Here is a 20000-nt window from a genome sequence, read left to right on the forward strand (position 1 = left end):
ATTCTAAATCTTATATGTAATTTCAGGCAATCTGATTTCCAAATTTTACTTAACCTAGCTATTGTCTGATTTGTTTTTTACAATCTTTCATTAAACTCTAATTCTAAAGACCCTGTATTCGAGATTATAGTTCCTAAATACTTAAATGATTCTACCTCATTAATCCTTTATCCTTCCAATGATATCTTATCTTTAATTGCATACTCTGTTCTCACCATATCTGACTTTCTTCTATTTATCTTGAGCCCAACCTCGTGTGATATTTCATGCATTCTGGTAAGCAAGCATTGCAATTCCAGTGGTGTTCTGCTAACAAGGACAGCATCATCAGCATATTCTAGGTCTGCTAGATTTCTATCAGCAATCCAGTCCAATCTTTTTCCACCATATCCGACTGTTCTAAGCATTACTGTATGAAATCCATTCGGAGGATAAACAACATAGGTGACAATACGTTCCCCTTAAACACTTCTGTTCACTGAAAATTCATTTGATAAGACTCCACTAACATTAACTTTGCACTTCCTATGTTCATGAACAGACTTAATCAATTTCACATACTTAAGAGAAATTACATAATAACGTAGGACTCTCCGCAAAATTGTCGGGTGCACAATATCAAAGACATTCTCACACTCCACAAATGCCAACAACAGGGGATTTCTACAGTTTACATATTACTGTAAAACATGTCTCAAAAGGAAAATTTGGTCAGCGCAACTTCTATCTTTTTGAGATCCTACCTTTTTTTTCATATTTTCATCAATCTTTCTCTCCAGTCTCTTTAGAATAATCCTACTACATATTTTCATAACAACTGACGTAAGTGTTATACCTCTGTAATTAATGTAATCAGTAAGGTCTCCCTTTTTTGCCGTTTTCACCAACACTCCTAACTCCCATTCATCAAGTTTTGTCTCCTCATGCCACATTCTACAAAATAATCTTGTAAGTAATCTGGGAGTCACTTCATTTTTGGCCAGTATCATCTTGGCAGTTATTCCATCTGATAAAGGGTCTTTCCATTTCTATATTTTTTTTTAAGGATAGCTTCGACTTCAAACACACTGTATTCATTTATGGGCACATCAAGCTTTTCATCATCTTCAGGTATATCAATCAAGTTATTCCCTTCATATCACGTATTACTAGGCTCACTATAGTGTCCCATAAAATGTTGTCTTTATTCGACTTCTGTTGTTATAGGAGAGGCATCTCTCTTTTTTATGGGTATATCCTTCTTCATTGCCGCAGTCAAGATTTATTACTAATTTTATGAACGATTATTACACCATAGCCCCTTTCGGAATTCATAGCTTTGTCGGCCTCATCTGCATTACTGTCTAAATATTCTCTCCAGTCATTCTTCCTTTTTCTTTTGACATCACTATCAATACTGGAATACGTAGCCTACTCTACCTTGTAATTTTCATTACTTCCTTGAAAGCTTTCAACAATCAATTTTTGTCTTTGTCTCCTTTTTTGTAGTCTCCCAAGTATCATTTGATATCCATGGCTTTCTCCTTTTAATTGCAAGCCCCAAGACTTTGCTACCAACTGACTGATATATATTCTTGATATCAAACCATTCTTTATTAATTATCTGCTCCTCGTTTATAGAAGTCTCTAAGACTGCAAATCGGTTCCTAGATTGAATTGCAAATGTTTTTCTGTGCTCTTATTCTAAAAGCTTAGTTGTATCAAACCTAGGTATTCTATCTACCTTTCTGTTGGCTGCTTTTAGTTTTAATTTCAATGTGGCAATGGTGAGATTACTACCGATATCTGCACCTCTATAGCTTCTTACAATTCTCGGAGTACAACTTTTCTCTTTATTAATGGCAATATGATATATTTGATTTTTGTAATTGCCACATGACGAAGTCTCTGTATGTTTGTAGATTTTCTTGTGCTGAAAAAGAGTACCTCAAATGACTAAATTGTCTGCTGAGCAGAAACTTATAAAATGTGCTCCATTTTCAATGGCAACTTTGCCAAGTCCCTCGACACCCATCACACCCGCTATCCCTTGACTATTCCTTCCAGCTTTAGCATTGAAGTCACCAATCACAATTTTCATATCTCTCTCTAGGATCTCATCTATTACACTCTGCAGTTCTTCACGGTATTCATCTTTCCTTTCTTCATAGGAATCATTTGTTGGTGCATAGCAAAAGATAATATTCATATTTCACTGTTTTGATTTGAACTTTGTTAATAACAATCTACTATTTACAGCTCTCTACTCGATTAATGCCTTTTTCTGCACTTGGTGTCATCATAATTTGTATCTTGTTTCATTCAACTCCATCTGATCTTCCTGCGGGCATATACATATATATCTATATATATATATATATATATATATATATATATATATATATATATATATATATATATATATATATATATATATATATATATATATATATATATATATATATATATATATATATATATATATATATATATATAGATAGATAGATAGATAGATATATAGATAGATATGTATATATATTGCCTTTGTTTAGAGTTTCCTTACCAATCCCCTTGCAATGTGTTTCACTTACGGCCAAGATATCAAATCTGTATTTCATAAATTCATTTTCCACTTGCTGTAGCTTCCCAATCTGAATCGTGGTTCTAACATTTCAGTTACCAATTTTCCTTTTTTTTCTACTTTTTATAAACCGGGATATTCTTAGCACCCCGCTACGCCTGGGACTGGGGACCATTCTGTCATCTTCTCTTTCCATGACTGGGTAAATCCATAGAAGATTCATTGGCTAGATACATACAAGGATAGCCAGTTCCTTGTGATTTGCAGTTCCTATCTAACTAAGGAAAGTGACCCCTGCCAGTCCATACTGATTCTAGTAAGATCAACGGCCAGTCATCAGGATTAAAAGCTGAAGACACAGTTTGTCTATCGCCTAAAACCCAATCTGCCTCCCTGCTGCAAGTAACTACATTGAGCTTTAATGGGGCATTTCCTTCACATCCAAAGCTCTCATTATTCCAACAAGTTGCTCATCTCCTTATACGAGTATCACCGTTTGCAAACATGGATTGCTAAGATATACCGCCTAAGCATAAGTATAATTATAAGTATATATATATATATATATATATATATATATATATATATACATATATATACATATATACATACATATATATATATATATATATATATATATATATATGATAAATTTTGCACATTTTTACGTGTTTTTCATATTCAAATAAGCCATATATATTTTTGATACATTAATGTCTGGATTCGCTCTGATCCCGAGGTCGTTAAGAGAATCCAGACATTATTGTATCAAAAATATATATGGCTTATTTGAATATGAAAAACACGTAAAAATTTGCAAAATTTATCATTAATTGAATGCCAAGTAACAAACTACCAATTAGCTACGATGGTGAAGATGGGTTGATTTCAATTCAAAGTACAAAATACCTGAATTCGACAGGTATAAGTACAGAAGAATTGTCATTGACCTTTATCTTTCTTCGTGGCCAAGTGGCTTAGTCACTGTCTATACAAGCTTGCCGACCAGGGTTCGATTCCCGGCCGGAGCCAAGCTCTTGTCTTTGTGTGATTTCGCCTGGGGCTCTGATCCCGAGGTCGTTAATGGAATCCAGACAATAATGTATAAAAAATATATATGGCTTATTTGAATATGAAAAACACGTAAAAATTTGCAAAATTTATCATTAATTGAATGCCAAGTAACAAACTACCAATTAGCTACGATGGTGAAGATGGGTTGATTTCAATTCTAAGTACAAAATACCTGAATTCGACAGGTATAAGTACAGAAAAATTGTCATTGACTTTTATCTTTCTTCGTGGCCAAGTGGCTTAGTCACTGTCTATACAAGCTTGCCGACCAGGGTTCGATTCCCGGCCGGAGCCAAGCTCTTGTCTTTGTGTGATTTCGCCTGGGGCTCTGATCCCGAGGTCGTTAAGAGAATCCAGACATTAATGTATCAAAAATATATATGGCATATATATATATATATATATATATATATATATATATATATATATATATATGTGTGTGTGTGTGTGTGTATGCATATATATGCATATATATATATATATATATATATATATATATATATATATATATATATATATATATATATATATATATATATATGTATATATATATATATATATATATATATATATATATATATTCACAGATAAGTGGTATGAACATAGCCCAGGAATGAGCTCTTACCCAGTTGAGGGAACCTGATTGCTACACGAACAGTCCATGGCAACCACTTCACTTAAGACAACGGGTTAAGAGTATCTTGTTCAGCAGTTACTTTCGGGTCACTTTTGCATAAAATTTGTAAGCAGTAAGCTCCCTAAATATCCAAGGATTACAGACCCTGGATACACCCATACTCTGAGAATGTAACCTTGGTTGATTATTCCAAATTACTCTCTTTAATTTTGTCGATTTATTTATCCGTTTAAGTAAGTTGTTTCACGAAACTGCGTGTGCCCCAAAGGCATCACTGAGGTGTTTGAATATCTAGTAACCATCCACAACTAGATCTGCTGGTTGAATAGATAGTAATCATGCAAATTAGACGTAGGCCTACTGATTGAATTTATAGTAATATTTCAAAATTAGGTCTACTGGTTGGATATACTCTGCTCGCTCAATATCTAATGTCTGATGATTGAGAGGAATTATGATACATTTTTTTTTCTTTCAGAGTTAAATGCCTTCAGTTATACTTCGTTACTTCAACATCTTATGTCTGACAATGATAGCGAAATTACGTGATAATGAAGTAATTTTATATGATGTTTTCTGTTATAAACGAAATTGTGTTATATTATTATTATTATTATTATTATTATTATTATTATTATTATCATCCAAGCTACAACCCTAGTTGGAAAAACAGGATGCTATAAGCCCAAAGACTCCAACAGGGAAAAATAGCCCAGCGAGGGATGGGGATGTGGAAATAAATAAACTACATGCAATCAATGCTAAGGCTGGGGTCACACATCTTTATCTAAGGTCTGCGACTTGGTGCGATGCTGGAAAACAGCTGCATTTTTCTGTATCGCCGTTCTACAACGAATCCCCCTCAAGTATGCGCAGAATATCGTGGAAGGTTTGCTCAACCTGTCGCGCAACCTGGCGAGGTCTCACACGTGGTTAACCCAGTCGAGAATACGTTGCGAAAATTTTTGACTGCTCAAAACTGTAGCAAACTTACATTACGACTCTCGTCAGCTGCGAAACTTTGCAACGAAGTCCTACGAGAATCGTACCTCACTATGACGAAGCAACGGTTCCTTTGCAACAATTGCAAATATGTACGACGAAAACGTTGTAGGAACTAGCGAGTATGTGGAGCCTGCGTTTCCCGCTGGCTCAAAAGCAGCGATTGAGAAATGCTCTGCAACAGTTTGCAGGTCTTTCCACTCTGGTCAGTATGAATGAAATCGGTAAAGAAAACCAATAAAAGCAAATAAAACCTTCAATCATTATCAACTATTTAAATGGAAAATAAAGAATATGAATAAATAACAAGATGCTGAATGGATAGTATGAATGAAATCCATAAAGAAAACGAACGTGAATAAATATAATGTGCAATCATTTTCAATGATTTAAATAGAAAATAAAGAATATGAATTAATACAAAGATGTTAAATAGTCGCTGAAGGAAATCAATAAAGAAAACAAACGTGAATAAATAAAATCTGCTATCATTAGCAATGAGTGAAATAGAGAATACCGAATATGAATAATTAAAAAATGTCAGGTAATCACTTCAAATGAAGTAAATACAGAAACCTCCCTTCATGTACCTCCTTAACCCATCATTGTGCACTTGCGGCCAAGTCGAGTGGCAATCTAGTGGTAATTGAGCGGCATTCTAAATCCCTCACATTAAATTTCACTAGTCATTATCATTCGTACGGTTAATCCCATGCTGAATGCTGTAGGCGGCGACTCCCGTTCAACTCGTCCTCCAACAGTCGCCCAGGTCCAAGTATAAGCGAACAGAAATCTATCAGGGAGTGTGCATCAGGTCGTTCCAACATAAAACAGCAGAACAATCTCTAGACTTTCTGCCATTTCTTGGATTTTTAGCAACTCAGCGAGTCGCAGAGCTTAGTAGCAGATGTGTGGCCCCAGCCCAAATGTAAAATACTTTAGGATCAGTCACAACGTTAAGAAAAGATCAGTCACATATAAGCTATGAAGAGACACTTATTTCATCCTGTTCTAGCTGGATATAACAGCAACCTACATTTTATATACTGTCATAAAACAAAACGTCAGAGAGGAGGAATGAGACAACGAGATAACTTTATATTCCTAAAATAATTTTCAGCTTTGAATCCCCTGAACAATAAAATCAAGACAACCTTATGGTTGAACACCAATAGAACTAAGGGCCTGTAACTCGCCTACTCATTTGGTGGATTCCCAAGCCAAGAGAAATCAAAGACTTGTTAATCAAGGTAAGGGACTTTCAAAACTCTCATTACAAAAGAAAATTCACACCCCACTCCATTGGCAACGGGTGATTTTTCAATGATAAACGAGCTCACAGTGTCCTAAATTACGAAATCAACAGCTAATTATAAACAAAATGGTTGCAAAACTAACGTCAACATTGATATGCAACTTTCAAGTGAGGCTAATGTCAACATGTTCAATAAAAATGGACTTGCAACAAGTTAGAACTCAAGTGGCACCGATTGACCCGCCAGAATAGGAAGATCATTCCACAATCTGCTCACAACGGAAATAAAAACTTCTAGAATGCTGAGAAGTATTGATTCATATAGAGAATGTAAAACTGTTAGAACTAACCCTATACCTAGAACATTGATCGCTAAAATTCTTACAAAGACTTTAATATACCAATTTTTACTGAAACTGAAAAAGAACAGATTAGATGTGGCTCTCTAAATTAAATTTGCATTAAATAATCACACCTAGATTTCTAAAGGAGTTGTATATAATAATAAAAAAAACACTGCAAATGCAACGATGCAGAAATTGAGGAACAGCAGTCCTTTACTTACAATCATACTTCACGTTTTGTTAGGGTTCAACTTCCCCATGCACTTTGTCTCAGTAATATCATGAATTTAGAATCCTTTAGGTCAGCGATAGTTGTCGATATCTTACTATTTTCACAATGAGAAAGATAAGGGCCTCTTCGCTGCTATACGGAATCATCTATAGTAACTGGAAAAACCTGTTTCTGATGATAAGACTGCAGTTTTCGTGCAGTGAGCTGTAGCATGAGATATTTTCGTTTAAACTGGCAATGTGATTGTCTGACTGACATGTGTCCCACTGGGTTAAAAATCTGTTGTCTTACAAAAAGAAAAATACAGTTATATACCAACATCTCTCCGAGGTAAAAATGGAGCAATGCGAATCATCGCAGAAATTGATGACGACTAAACCTATCCGAGCAAAAGTTGAAATACCGTAGATGTCTAGGTTTCACCAGTCATGCAGTAATACATCAACTTTCCAAGCTCGGGGATTTTGAAGGTGCGATCAATACAGAACATTTCTGTTCATTGCAGTTGCAAGCTTTTATTATCTACTTTTTCCAAGTTTTCCAGATGTCCTTAAACACTTGAGAATGAAGGGATCATGCCGTCAATGATACTGGAACATAACTGTTCATTTGGCCAGCCAAAACATTTAAATTACCTGGAATGAAACATGCATACAATCAGATCTGCCTCGCTCTCCTTTTTCTTTCTATTACCATAAAATCCCAAAATCAACAAAAACGGTTTTTGATTATGTCTCTCTTTTCATGAACGGTTGTTGTGGCCTATTGGTAACGTTTCTTCCTGGTGATTCCCAGACAGGTGGTTCGAGTCCTGTTCAAACCCATTAGTTCTTTTAGTGTCTGCATCCTGACCATTGTTGTGATCTAAGGTTGGGGATGAGGGTTAGGAATCCTATAAGTTTTGGAGGTAGATAACCTTCCTATTGTTAATCCTCCTAGCTATAAGCCTATTTTCTAAGTCATCAGGAGCCATTGCCTCGCCCTCCCTAGTCCTAGCTTGGGTGGAGAGGCAGCTTGGGTGACAATCATAATTATATATTTCAGTCTCTAAGGCATTCTCCTACTTGCTAGGGCAATGTCACTGTCCCTTGTCTGTCCTATTCGTGAAGGCCTTTAAACCTTCAAGTCAGTCTCAACAATTATCGAAAATTAGTCAGTGGTCTTGATAAAAGACATTTTATTCTCATCTACAACTACTTTGCTTACTGTAACTATCATTTTTGTGAAAACTTTCGTAACGCGCAAATAGAAATTTCAAATTCTAAATATAATGAGTATTTATCCTAGCTATATAAACCGGAGTCATTTCAATGCTGTAAACCATCGGCGCACTTCAATTCCGACTATATAGAAGAAAAGCTGATGGGGACGGAAAAAATGTACGGCAACCCTTTATCTTATGGGGCAATTATCATCCGCAAGGTGATACCTCGAATCCAAAGAATTATAAACATGAAACATGAAGCGTCTTCTTTTTTCTTGTTTTTTTTTTTTTTTCAAATGGCAAAATATAGTCGTTTAAACAGTGGAACTAAGAAAAATCTGAATTGTTTCATCATTTTTGTGTCTGTTTTAAACTATTTCCGCTGGCAGAACGCAAATAGAAATGAGTTTTTGAGCTTTTACGAGCAATGGATACAATGAAAATCTCACTAATTGCTTTGTCAAATACAAGTACCGATTTTACTGTCCTGTGTGGCAAATGGAAAACTGCGACTTTTTTTTAGGTTTAATTTGGGAAAAAAACGAATAACAAGTGCGGCATTGTGCGTCGGAATGAAAGTTATAATGCTGTATAAAACTTTGGAAAATAACTTTTATTTCACTGGGTTTGGCTAATCTGATTATACGTCAAAAGCTCCGCCGCGAATGCAGAGCGCGCAAAGCTGAATGGATATACAATATACACTTTATATATATATATATATATATATATATATATATATATATATATATATATATATATATATATATATATATATATATATATATATATATATATATATATATATATATCCAGGACCTTGTATATATTCAACGTGTAGTAGAGTCATTGTTCATTTACGAAAGCGCTACTCGAATGCCGTATTCGTTTCACAGCTACAAACTTTGGTTTTCCTAAAAGCTGAAAAGCTTTGAGGAAAAGCTTGAAATTCTGAACAAACTTGTTCATACCATTTCTATTTTTTTTTTTTTCATTCTTTCTGATTTTAAATTATATTAAAATATAGCTTCATATAGAAGAATTTATATCCAAAATATTATCTGTAAATTCCTATGAATGTTAAGATAATATTTTAAATAACAATTATCCGTTTTATGACCGGATTATGGATGCAGAAAGATCAAAGTATCTTATAATAGAAATATAGTAAGTCGTTATGATTTTTCTTAGCTACGAAAATAATATAAAATGGGTAATTTTTCTGCATGAAAATAGTGCCTGTTATTTTATGTATAGTTTCCTATTTATATGATTAATCTTCAATCTAAACAGGAGAATACTTTAGCCGTTGGCGGGACACGCATATATAAAAAGAATTAGCATTCTCTCTCTCTCTCTCTCTCTCTCTCTCTCTCTCTCTCTTTCTCTCTCTCTCTCTCTCTCTCTCTCTCTCTCTCTCTCTCTCTCTCTCCTGTTATAGCCTTTTTCCTTGAAGCTGATCTCAAAGTGATTTTATATTTCACTATATACAGGATGTCCCAAATAGATGTATACATTCTTTGGATTGTTACAACTTGTTAAATTGTTTTTATATTAACGTGGAAAACAGATTTACAGGAGAGAGAAACAATGCACATTTAAAGATTCCGAGAGTTCACAGTAAAAAAGTAAGGATACATGGGGCAATTTGGGAATGTAGAAAAAAATAAATAAAAGATCAGCTCACATAGAGTGTTCAAACAGGTTGCCGTCCTGCTCAATACACTTTTCGCATCGTGAAAATATGGAACTAAAAACTGTTAGTAGCAATTCTCTCGGTATCTGAGCACATTCTTCTTCGATTGCCTCTGTGATTTCGTCAATTGTATACCTTTTCCTTTAAAAATCCCCACAAAAAAGTCCATGTGTGTCAAATCTGGCGACCTAGCAAGAAATTCTACGGCCTCTCTTCTTCCAATCCATTTGTTTTGCAGCGTTTAATCCAGATAACCTCTCACATCACGATGAAAGTGTGGGGTGTACCATCTTGTTGGAAGTAGAACTCGGCATCCCCAAATTGTTCTTGGAAGCATGGAATAACAAATTCTTGCAACATATCGAGATAATTCAACCCAATCACTGTGCCTTCGAAAAAGAATGGTCCAATAAGTCCCCTAGCTGAAAGTTCACACTAAACAGAGACTCCAGGCAAATTCAAGTGACGTTCCACTGTAAGATTAGGATTTTCTTGTGGCCAGTAACTGCAGTTAAGGCGATTTTTCGAGCCATTTAATTTAAATGTGTCTTCGTCACTATAGATAATTTTCAGTGAAAACGTGTTATCGTCTGCATATCGTGAACGGTACCACTCGCAGAATTTAATCCTTCGATCAGGGTCATCTTCGTTTAGAGCATGAACTAGCGCTGAAAAGAAAAAAAAATCAAACTTTTTCATTAAGCACGCTTCAAAATGCGAAGGACGCTCGATTTTTGGATAACTGTTTCACGTGACAGTTGACAAACAGATTTTCGTGGAGAATTCTGAACATTATCAATAACATCTTGCTCTGTAGTTGGGCTTGTCTATGTTCTTTTTCGTCCTGAATGACTTTTTTTTCATGTACTGGATGGTCCCATGATTGTCAAAGTTATATATGATTCGTGAAATAGTGTCAAGTGTTGGGGCATCGTCTTTGCACTTCAGCTTTATTTTTACATTTCCAGAATGTTTTTAGAACATTTTTTTTTTTGCTCGAACGTAAGCCCAGTATCCGCCATTCTTATTCCAAAATCAAATCTGGAATAGAAAAAAAAAAATTAGCTCAAAGTCAAAGAGTGTGTTTGTTTTTTTGGAATGCTCCGTGTGTATATATGTATATATATATATATATATATATATATATATATATGCAGAAGAACCACAGGGAAAATGAAAATACGAAATATACACTTAAGTCCTGACTAGTTTCGTGATACTTCCTCAGAGGACTGATTTATTGATAGAGGTTTCTTTACAATTTATATGGAAAGCAAGCGTACGAACATACATATAGAGATTTAGAGAACAATGACACTCCCTTACCAACTACCTGGGTCAGGTGTTGAGTAGGAGGAGTCCCCCAAGCTCATTAGACACCTGCTAAAAAGGGTCATTTCTAGTGGCAGGTATATTCTTGTTTTCTTCTTTTTTTATTTTCAGTACAATTTATTTATATGACAATACGGTATCCATATCTATATAAATACATAAGCAAAACATACACAAACATACAAATATATATACATATATATATACACATACATATATATATATATATATATATATATATATATATATATATACACATATACATACACATACACATACATATACATACACATACATATATACATACATATACACATACATATATACATGTATATATACATCTACACATACATACATATGCATATATACATTTATATGTATACATCATTAATATCATAACCATATAATGATGTATATATCAATACTTATATCTAGCATAACACTATATAGTGCCACTCTACTTATGCATACTATATAAAATAATTGTTTCCTTTAATGAATGGTAGCTTAGGTCTAAATATTAATTTCACAGCGACGTTAATTATTCACAATACATTCAATTCTCCATTAAGTGGTTAATGTTTTTTTATATAGCTTACAAATCTCTTTACATATAAAGGCGTCGAGTTTATACATTCCATGACCAATATTCAAGTTGTTTTCAAAGGTTTCTTTTATGAAACTGGACTCTATGATGTTTCTTTCCACTAAGTTATTTGAATGAACCAATTTCTTTGCACCTGACCAATTAATAGGGTGATTTTTATCTCTAACGTGAGCAAAGAGTGCGTTATTATCTTGAGCATACCTGACACTTTTCTTATGTTGTTCAATTCTCTTTTCTAGGGCTTTACCAGTTTGACCATTATAGTATTTTTCACAAGCATTGCATGGAATACGATATACACATCCTTTGGTAATGTCAGGAGAATTCTTTATTAAGGCAGTTTTTATTGTATTTTTACTCTTAAATGCTACATTTACATTGAAGTTTTTTAACAGTTGGGGAATTTCTTTAAATGAATCACAATAAGGTAGTACAAGTAAATTTTGTGTGTTGTAGTTTTTTCTGTTATCATTACCGGAAAAAGTCTTTTTTGCTGTTCTTAGGGCATCATCTAACACAATTTCAGGATACTTTAGTTTTTTACCTATTGCTCTAATACCATTTATTTCGTCATCAATATATTTAGGGCTGCAGACTCGAAATGCTCTTAAAAACATGGAAGTAAATACAGATTTCTTAACTTTGTTGCCTTGGTTTTGAGTAATAATGGACATATGCCGAGATATTCGTTGGCTTTCTGTATACACTAAACTTGAGACTATTATTACATCTATGTATGCGACAGTCCAAAAAAGGTAGGGTACAATTATTCTCCAGCTCCATAGTGAAATTTATTGATGGTACCAAACTATTCAATCTAAGAAAAAAGTTATCTAAATTTTCATTTCCTGGCCACACACATATTATGTCGTCAATATATCTAAACCATTTTACATTATTAGGTATGATGTTATTTAAGATTCTGCTTTCAAAAAATTCCATATATAGATTGCTCAATACTGGGGATAAAGGGTTTCCCATAGCCATACCAAAAGTTTGTGCATAAAATCTCCCATTGAATTCAAATTTACAATCTTTTATACATAGTTTAATTATTTCTATTAAAGTGTGTTTGGAGAATGGTAGATTCAATTGTCTATTATCTAATGTTTCAGATAAAAATTCCAACATGTCATCAATAGGTACTTTTGTGAATAGTGAGACTACATCAAAACTGACAAGCCTACAGGTACTATTAATCTGTACTTCATTCAGTTTGTTAATCAAGTCTACATTATTTTTTATATTTGAATATGAAATGGTGCCAACTAAAGGATTGAGGATATTCACAAGGTACTTAGATAATTTATATGCTGCTGAACCTACAGAGGACTTATTCTTGACACGCCACATGGCAATCTGCATCCTGGACAGAGATTTCGTCTCGTAGGAGGGATTGGCAAGAAACGAATTCGGGAAAGAAAAAGGGGAGCCGCTCCCAAGGCTTCCTTATCCTCCGATTCGTATGCGTGCCTGGCGCCAATCCTGGCGCCATCTGTATTCCTTTTTGCGTAGCTTAACAACTCGGTGTTTTTTCCTGTGTTTCTACTTTTTCATGGGTTCTCCGTCTTCGTCGGCCTCTGATAAGTTGAGTATAATGTCTTTTATGTATAAATGTAGGCTCTTGGTAAATTTTTGAGTGATTAATAGGATTAATCTTTGATACAAGAGCCGTAGCCTACCAGAGGCGTCCTGGACGCTGTCGCTCGCTAGGTATAAGTTTAGTTAGTCAGAGCGACATTCCTGGTTGTTTTGCTTTAATAAATTTTAGCTATTTAGCTTTACATAGGATTTCCTTTCGTGCTTAGTATTATTTTGGCGAAGTATTCGCCATTCTGGCCTACGCTAGGCCATGTAGCCTAGTCGTTTGGTCCTAGTACTTCATGCATGATTTTGGTTTTCCGAGTGTAATAAAAATTTTATTGAAGCTTTAGGCTATGTTTTATACATTTAAGACTGTGTGGAATATTTCCAAGATAGAATACGAGTGAGTTTCGGTGATTTAGGTAATCGATTCTCTTGGTGCCTAGGCTAGTTGCTTATGGAGCCTTAGTATACTTTATCATACTCCCCGGTTGCTTTCTTTTCTTCAGAGAAGGTATGCAATCCCTTTCCCTCTGTTTAAGCCTTGGGCTTATCCCTAAGTGGTTTTTTCCGAATTTATTTTCGATAAAACTATACTGGGGTGTTACTGTACCTTCCTGTTCCTGTAGTATGGTTCAAAGAGGGATAGAACAACAGAGTTTTTTAGTCTGAGTCTGTGTTTGTCTGGCTTGGGGCAGAGTCCCCCTCGCTGGCCTGACACAGACAAAGGGGGCTTAGCCTCCTTAGGTCACTACCGAAGGTTTCTGTGGATATGATTCCTTCTTTTGTGATCTACCAGACTAGTCCTTGTTGCTGTTCTCGGGGGAGGATAAGTTTCTTTCCCTGGGAGTAGCAACACCTTCCTTGCTTTGGTGCTCTGGGAGCTGGCAAGTATTGCTGGCCTTCCCCCTTAGATCTCCCTTAGGCTAAGATAAGTTTCTTGGCTGCGGGTGATCTGTCACTAAAGCAAGGTTGGTAGGACCCTCTTATCCCTTCCCCCTCTTTCTCCGTAATGGCCTAGCCATTACTGTACTGTACGTCGTTCTACATCTGGACCTAGTATAGGTTAGGATGTGGAATTGACTCAGCCCCTTGCCGGCCGGCAGAGCTGCCGGCCGGCAAGGGTCTTATATTTTTGAGTGCTGCCTGGACCTCTCTTGGTCCCTCATCCATGCCTGCCTGTAGAGCCAGACGGCATTGGTCAGGAAGCCTGAATTAGATTCTCCCCTTCCTTATATGCACTCTTTCGGATTGCCGGGCTTGGAGGTTGTGTACACTCTTATCCCGGCATCCATTCTATTTTTCTTCTAGTGCTGTACCAGACCCGGCTGCCGGCCTATGAGGCCGGCAGCCGGGCAGGTGTAGTCCTCTGGTTCTTTTGCTGCCGGCTGGCATCGGTCTTGTACCTTTGCCGGCCGGCTTATGTCAGCCCTTGTCTGCCGGTCACCAAGAGTGTGGCCGGCAGCTGGGTACTACCTTGTGTAGTTGCCGGCCGGCAGCCATTGCCGGCCGACATTGGCTGTTGCCGGCCGGCAGTTGCTGCCGGCCGGCACATGCATTTGAACCAGAGTGCTGCCGCCTTATAGCTGTTAAGTAGTATACTTTAAAGCTAGTTATGGTGTGTGCCGGCCGGCAAGTGCCGGCCGGCACGCATCCCCCTATACTGTACTAGTATTCTTCAGTATAACATATACAGTAAGAAGAAAACTATGGTAAGGGTTTTGGTACAGCACTGCGTGTTCTAACACTATTGTGTTTTCTTGCACATCCCTTTGCTGTTGCCCTACAGATAGGAAAGTGAGTTCTTTCCTGTCTATTATCTAGGATTTTAAAATCATTGCTTAGGTGTGAGCTCCACCTGTTTCCTCTGGAAACCTTGCATTGGTTACTCTAGAAGAGATTAACCATTTGATTTTATTATCTGGAAGGCTGCAACAATGGGTTGTGAGGGAAACACAAGTGTGTGTCTTTCCTTTCTGAATTGTTATGCTATACTAAGCATATCCAGTGATACATAGTTCACTTGATACTCATGGAAATTTCTTCTCTTTACAGGAGGACCCTCTGAAGTGCGGAAATGTTTTCTGCAACGTCCGCAGCAAGTACCTCTGCGGACATGAGTTTTGTAGGAGACACGCAGCATGCGCTGTCTCCAAGGATGATCTCCAGTATTGGGATCCTCAGGTATGTACTGTATGCACTAACCTGATTACTGAGGCTTTTGATTCCCCTAGGACGGCGGAATCAAGGGATATAGCAAGGGAGAAGCTTCGTACCTGGGTAAGGGGCTTCCAAAAGAACACCTCTGGCCCTTATCTTCCAAGTGAGAAGATGAGGGCGTATCTTTTTCCCAAGGCATCAGCTGATGCAGTAATTCCCCAGCCTCAAGAGGAGATCCCTCAAGATCAGGTCCAGGTGGACGTTGAAGTCGCGGTCGCGATGCAAGACATCCAGTTAGATGACAGGATGTCTGACGTGGACGAGCGTTTGGAACAAGACCTCCTGGCAGAAGGTCAGGATGAAGTTCAAGCCCCGGACGTCGTAGAGGATGAGGTCGACGAGGTGTCGGCTACTCCGGTTCAGATTCCGGAGCCTATTCCCTCAACATCGGCCGGTCTCCCAGTAGAACTGGGACAGGCCCTCTCTTCGATTGTTGGAATGATCCAACAAATGCAGAAGGAGAATCAGGAGAAGGCAGCTGCTATGGAACTGCGGATGCAGTCCCTGGCAGAATCACATGGGCCCCAGAAAAGGCTCAATGTGAAAGACCTTCCCTTATGCTCAGATGCTAACCCATGGAGGTATGCTGAGCACATGCCGATGACGACTGGAAAGATCGTCATCTCGGATAAGCTGGGTTCAGTTCCCCTAGAAGAGGTGGAATTCTGGCCCAGCAAGGCATCATATCCAGACTGCTATGTCCGGCTGAGAAAAGAACCAGCTTCAAGGGAGGAGACAGAGCCGAAGGAGGTCATAATCATGGACCACGCTAAGGCTCAAGCCCTACTTTCATCCTCGATGAAGGAGAGGGGCTTCTCTAACTCGAAGGTAGCTGCATTGAGCAAGAAGCTCCCTTCCTTTGTGTCCTCTCCTGCTAGACCCTTCCCCTTTTTACAGAAAGGGTTTGCGGCTGTCCTAAAGGCAGTCGAGGCCGGCAAGCCTTGCCCCTCCCTGGAGGAGTGTAAACCCCTGTCGCTGGCCCTGCCTATGGACCACAAAGACTGGAAGGATGTCCATCTGACGTTCTCAGTGGGGAAGGTGGAGGCTGATATTGCCGGACGGCAATTCGGCGAAGACCTCCCCAAGCTGTCCGACTCTCTTTTACGAAGAGAGTTCGAGACAAAAGAAAGACTGGCTGCCTCAATGTCTCTTCAGACTACTCTTGAGACGATGGCAAGTGACCCCAAGGTCCATGAAATGTTCATGGTGGTGGCTAAGACTCACCTAGCCACAGTGACGAAGGACCTTTATAGCTTCGTCAAGGCAAGGAGAGCTTGTAGGGAGTTCGTGTTCACCGGGGCTACGGTGAGGCACGAGCCAAGGAAGTTAATCTCCTCCAACATTTGGGGAAAAGACCTTTTCCCTACCGATGTGGTCAAAGAGGTTGTTGATAAGGCCGCCGTGGAGAATAGAAACCTTCTCCAGAAGTGGGGCCTAGCTATCAAAAGAAAGTCTTCCCCGGATGAGGGTCCTCAACCAAAGAGGAAGAATATGAGGACTAGGCTACCGTCTCGGCCAGCCAAGCCCTCTAGACAGCAACAGCAACTGCAATTGCCATTGCCTCCAGTGCCCCAGATGGTGGCACAAACCCCGACCACTTTTCAGTGGGTACCCCAGGCTGTGCCAGGTCATTCCACGGCATTCACCCCAACGTTCGAAGGACAGTCTTCTTCCTTTTGAGCAAAGTCTAGAGGAGCAGCCAGAGGCTCGTCTAGGCGCCCCTCAAGGGGAAGGGGATTCAGAGGTGGTCCTGGTCAGGGAGGCAAGACCTCAGGACGGCAGTCCAAGTGAAATGATACCGGTAGGAGGGAGACTGATGAAATTTTGGGATCGTTGGACCTTCGATCCCTGGGCCCAAAGCCTACTCAAGAATGGACTGGGCTGGAGCTGGTACAGCACTCCACCTCCGTGCCTTCGGTTTTTCCAACACTCCACCCCCGTTCTGGAGGAGTACGTTCAAGAACTGTTGGAGAAAAAGGTGATCCGAAAGGTGAAGTCCATCAAATTCCAAGGGAGGCTGTTTTGTGTTCCCAAGAAAGACTCGGAAAAGCTCAGAGTCATTCTGGACTTGTCGCCACTCAACAAGTTCATAGTGAATTGCAAATTCAAAATGCTAACACTGCAACACATAAGGACCTTACTGCCCAAGAGGGCATACTCAGTCTCTATAGACTTGTCAGACGCCTATTGGCACATCCCAATCAGCCGTCGACACTCCCCCTACCTAGGGTTCAGGCTACAACGGAGACTATACGCCTTCAGAGCCATGCCATTCGGGCTAAACATAGCCCCGAGGATTTTCACGAAGCTTGCGAGCGCAGCTCTCAAACAATTACGCCTAAAGGGAATTCAGGTAGTAGCCTACCTGGACGACTGGTTGGTGTGGGCAGCATCCGAGACCGAATGCTTGCAAGCTTCCAGTCAGGTGATCCAGTTCATAGAGTACCTAGGCTTCAAGATCAACAGAAAAAAGTCTCGACTTTCTCCATCCCAAAATTTCCAGTGGCTGGGAATCCACTGGGACCTTTTGTCACACTGTTTCTCCATCCCGACGAAGAAAAGGAAGGAGATAGTGGGGTCTGTTAAGAGACTTCTAGATTCCGAAAGGATATCAAGACGCGAACAGGAGAGGGTACTAGGCTCTCTCCAGTTTGCTTCGGTGACAGACCCAGTGCTAAGAGCACAGCTAAAGGATGCAACCGGAGTTTGGAGAAGGTATGCATCAAACGCGCGAAGAGATCTGAGAAGACCAGTGCTGCCTCGGCTACGTACTCTTCTCAGGCCTTGGTCCCAAGCCAGACATCTAAAGAAGTCTGTTCTTCTTCAGCCACCTCCCCTGTCGATAACAATTCACTCAGACGCCTCAAAGGAGGGATGGGGAGGTCACTCTCATCGGAAAAAAGTCCAGGGGACTTGGTCCAAGCTATTCAGGACCTTTCACATAAACTTTCTAGAAGCTATGGCAGTGCTCCTTACCTTAAAGAAAGTCTCCCCGCGTCACTCGATCCACATAAGATTGGTGATGGACAGCGAGGTGGTTGTGAGATGCTTGAATCGACAAGGGTCGAGGTCACCACCTCTCAACCAGGTGATGTTAGCCATTTTCAGATTGGCAGAAAAGAAGAAGTGGTACCTGTCGGCAGTTCACCTTCAAGGAGTCCGCAACGTGACAGCGGACGCTCTATCCAGGTTCACACCGATAGAGTCGGAATGGTCCTTAGACGCAGGATCATTCTCCTTCATTCTGAATCAAGTCCCAGAACTGCAGATAGACCTCTTTGCGACGAAAGACAACAAGAAGTTGCCCCTGTACGTGTCCCCGTACGAGGACCCCTTAGCGGAAGCAGTGGACGCGATGTCCCTCGACTGGAACAGATGGTCCAGGATTTATCTGTTCCCCCCTCACAACCTTCTGTTGAGGGTCCTCAACAAACTGAGATCCTTCAAGGGGGTAGCGGCAATAGTGGCCCACAAGTGGCCGAACAGCATGAAGTTTGTGCCGCTACCACATCCAGTTCTGACCCAGCGAGTCCAGAAGTCGACTGTCTGCGCTTCATTACAGAAAACCCGGACCCTGCAGCTCATGATTTTCTCGCCCTTGCGGTGAGAAAGCGTTTCGGGATTTCGAAAGCCAGCATAGACTTCCTAGAGGAATATAAGTGCAAATCGACTAGAAGGCAATATGAGTCATCTTGGAGAAAATGGGTGGCCTTTGTAAAGGCAAAGAATCCGCAGGAGATCTCAACGGACTTCTGCTTATCTTTCTTCATCCACCTCCTAGGTCAAGGGTTGGCAGCTAACACGATTTCAGTGTGTAAATCTGCTTTGATGAGACCCATTTTATTTGCCTTCCAGATCGACCTAGGTAACGAGATCTTTAATAAAGTTCCGAAAGCCTGTGCTACGCTCAGACCTTCGGCACCTCCAAAGCCCATCTCATGGTCTTTAGACAAAGTTCTTCATTTCGCCTCCCTGTTGAGCAATGAAGAATGTGCGTTAAAGGATTTGACACAAAAAGTTATTTTCCTATTTGCACTCGCGTCCGGGGCCAGGGTTAGTGAGATCGTAGCCCTCTCGAGAGAGGCAGGTCGTGTTCAGTTCCTGGATGGGGGGGAACTGAACCTGTTTCCGGATCCTACGTTTCTCGCCAAGAATGAGTTACCCACCAACAGGTGGGGTCCCTGGAGAATCTGCCCTCTGAAAGAAGATGCATCTCTATGTCCAGTAGAATGCCTAAAGGTCTATCTTCGTAG

This window comes from Palaemon carinicauda, chromosome 9, assembly GCF_036898095.1.
Source record: "Palaemon carinicauda isolate YSFRI2023 chromosome 9, ASM3689809v2, whole genome shotgun sequence".
NCBI lineage: Eukaryota > Metazoa > Arthropoda > Malacostraca > Decapoda > Palaemonidae > Palaemon > Palaemon carinicauda.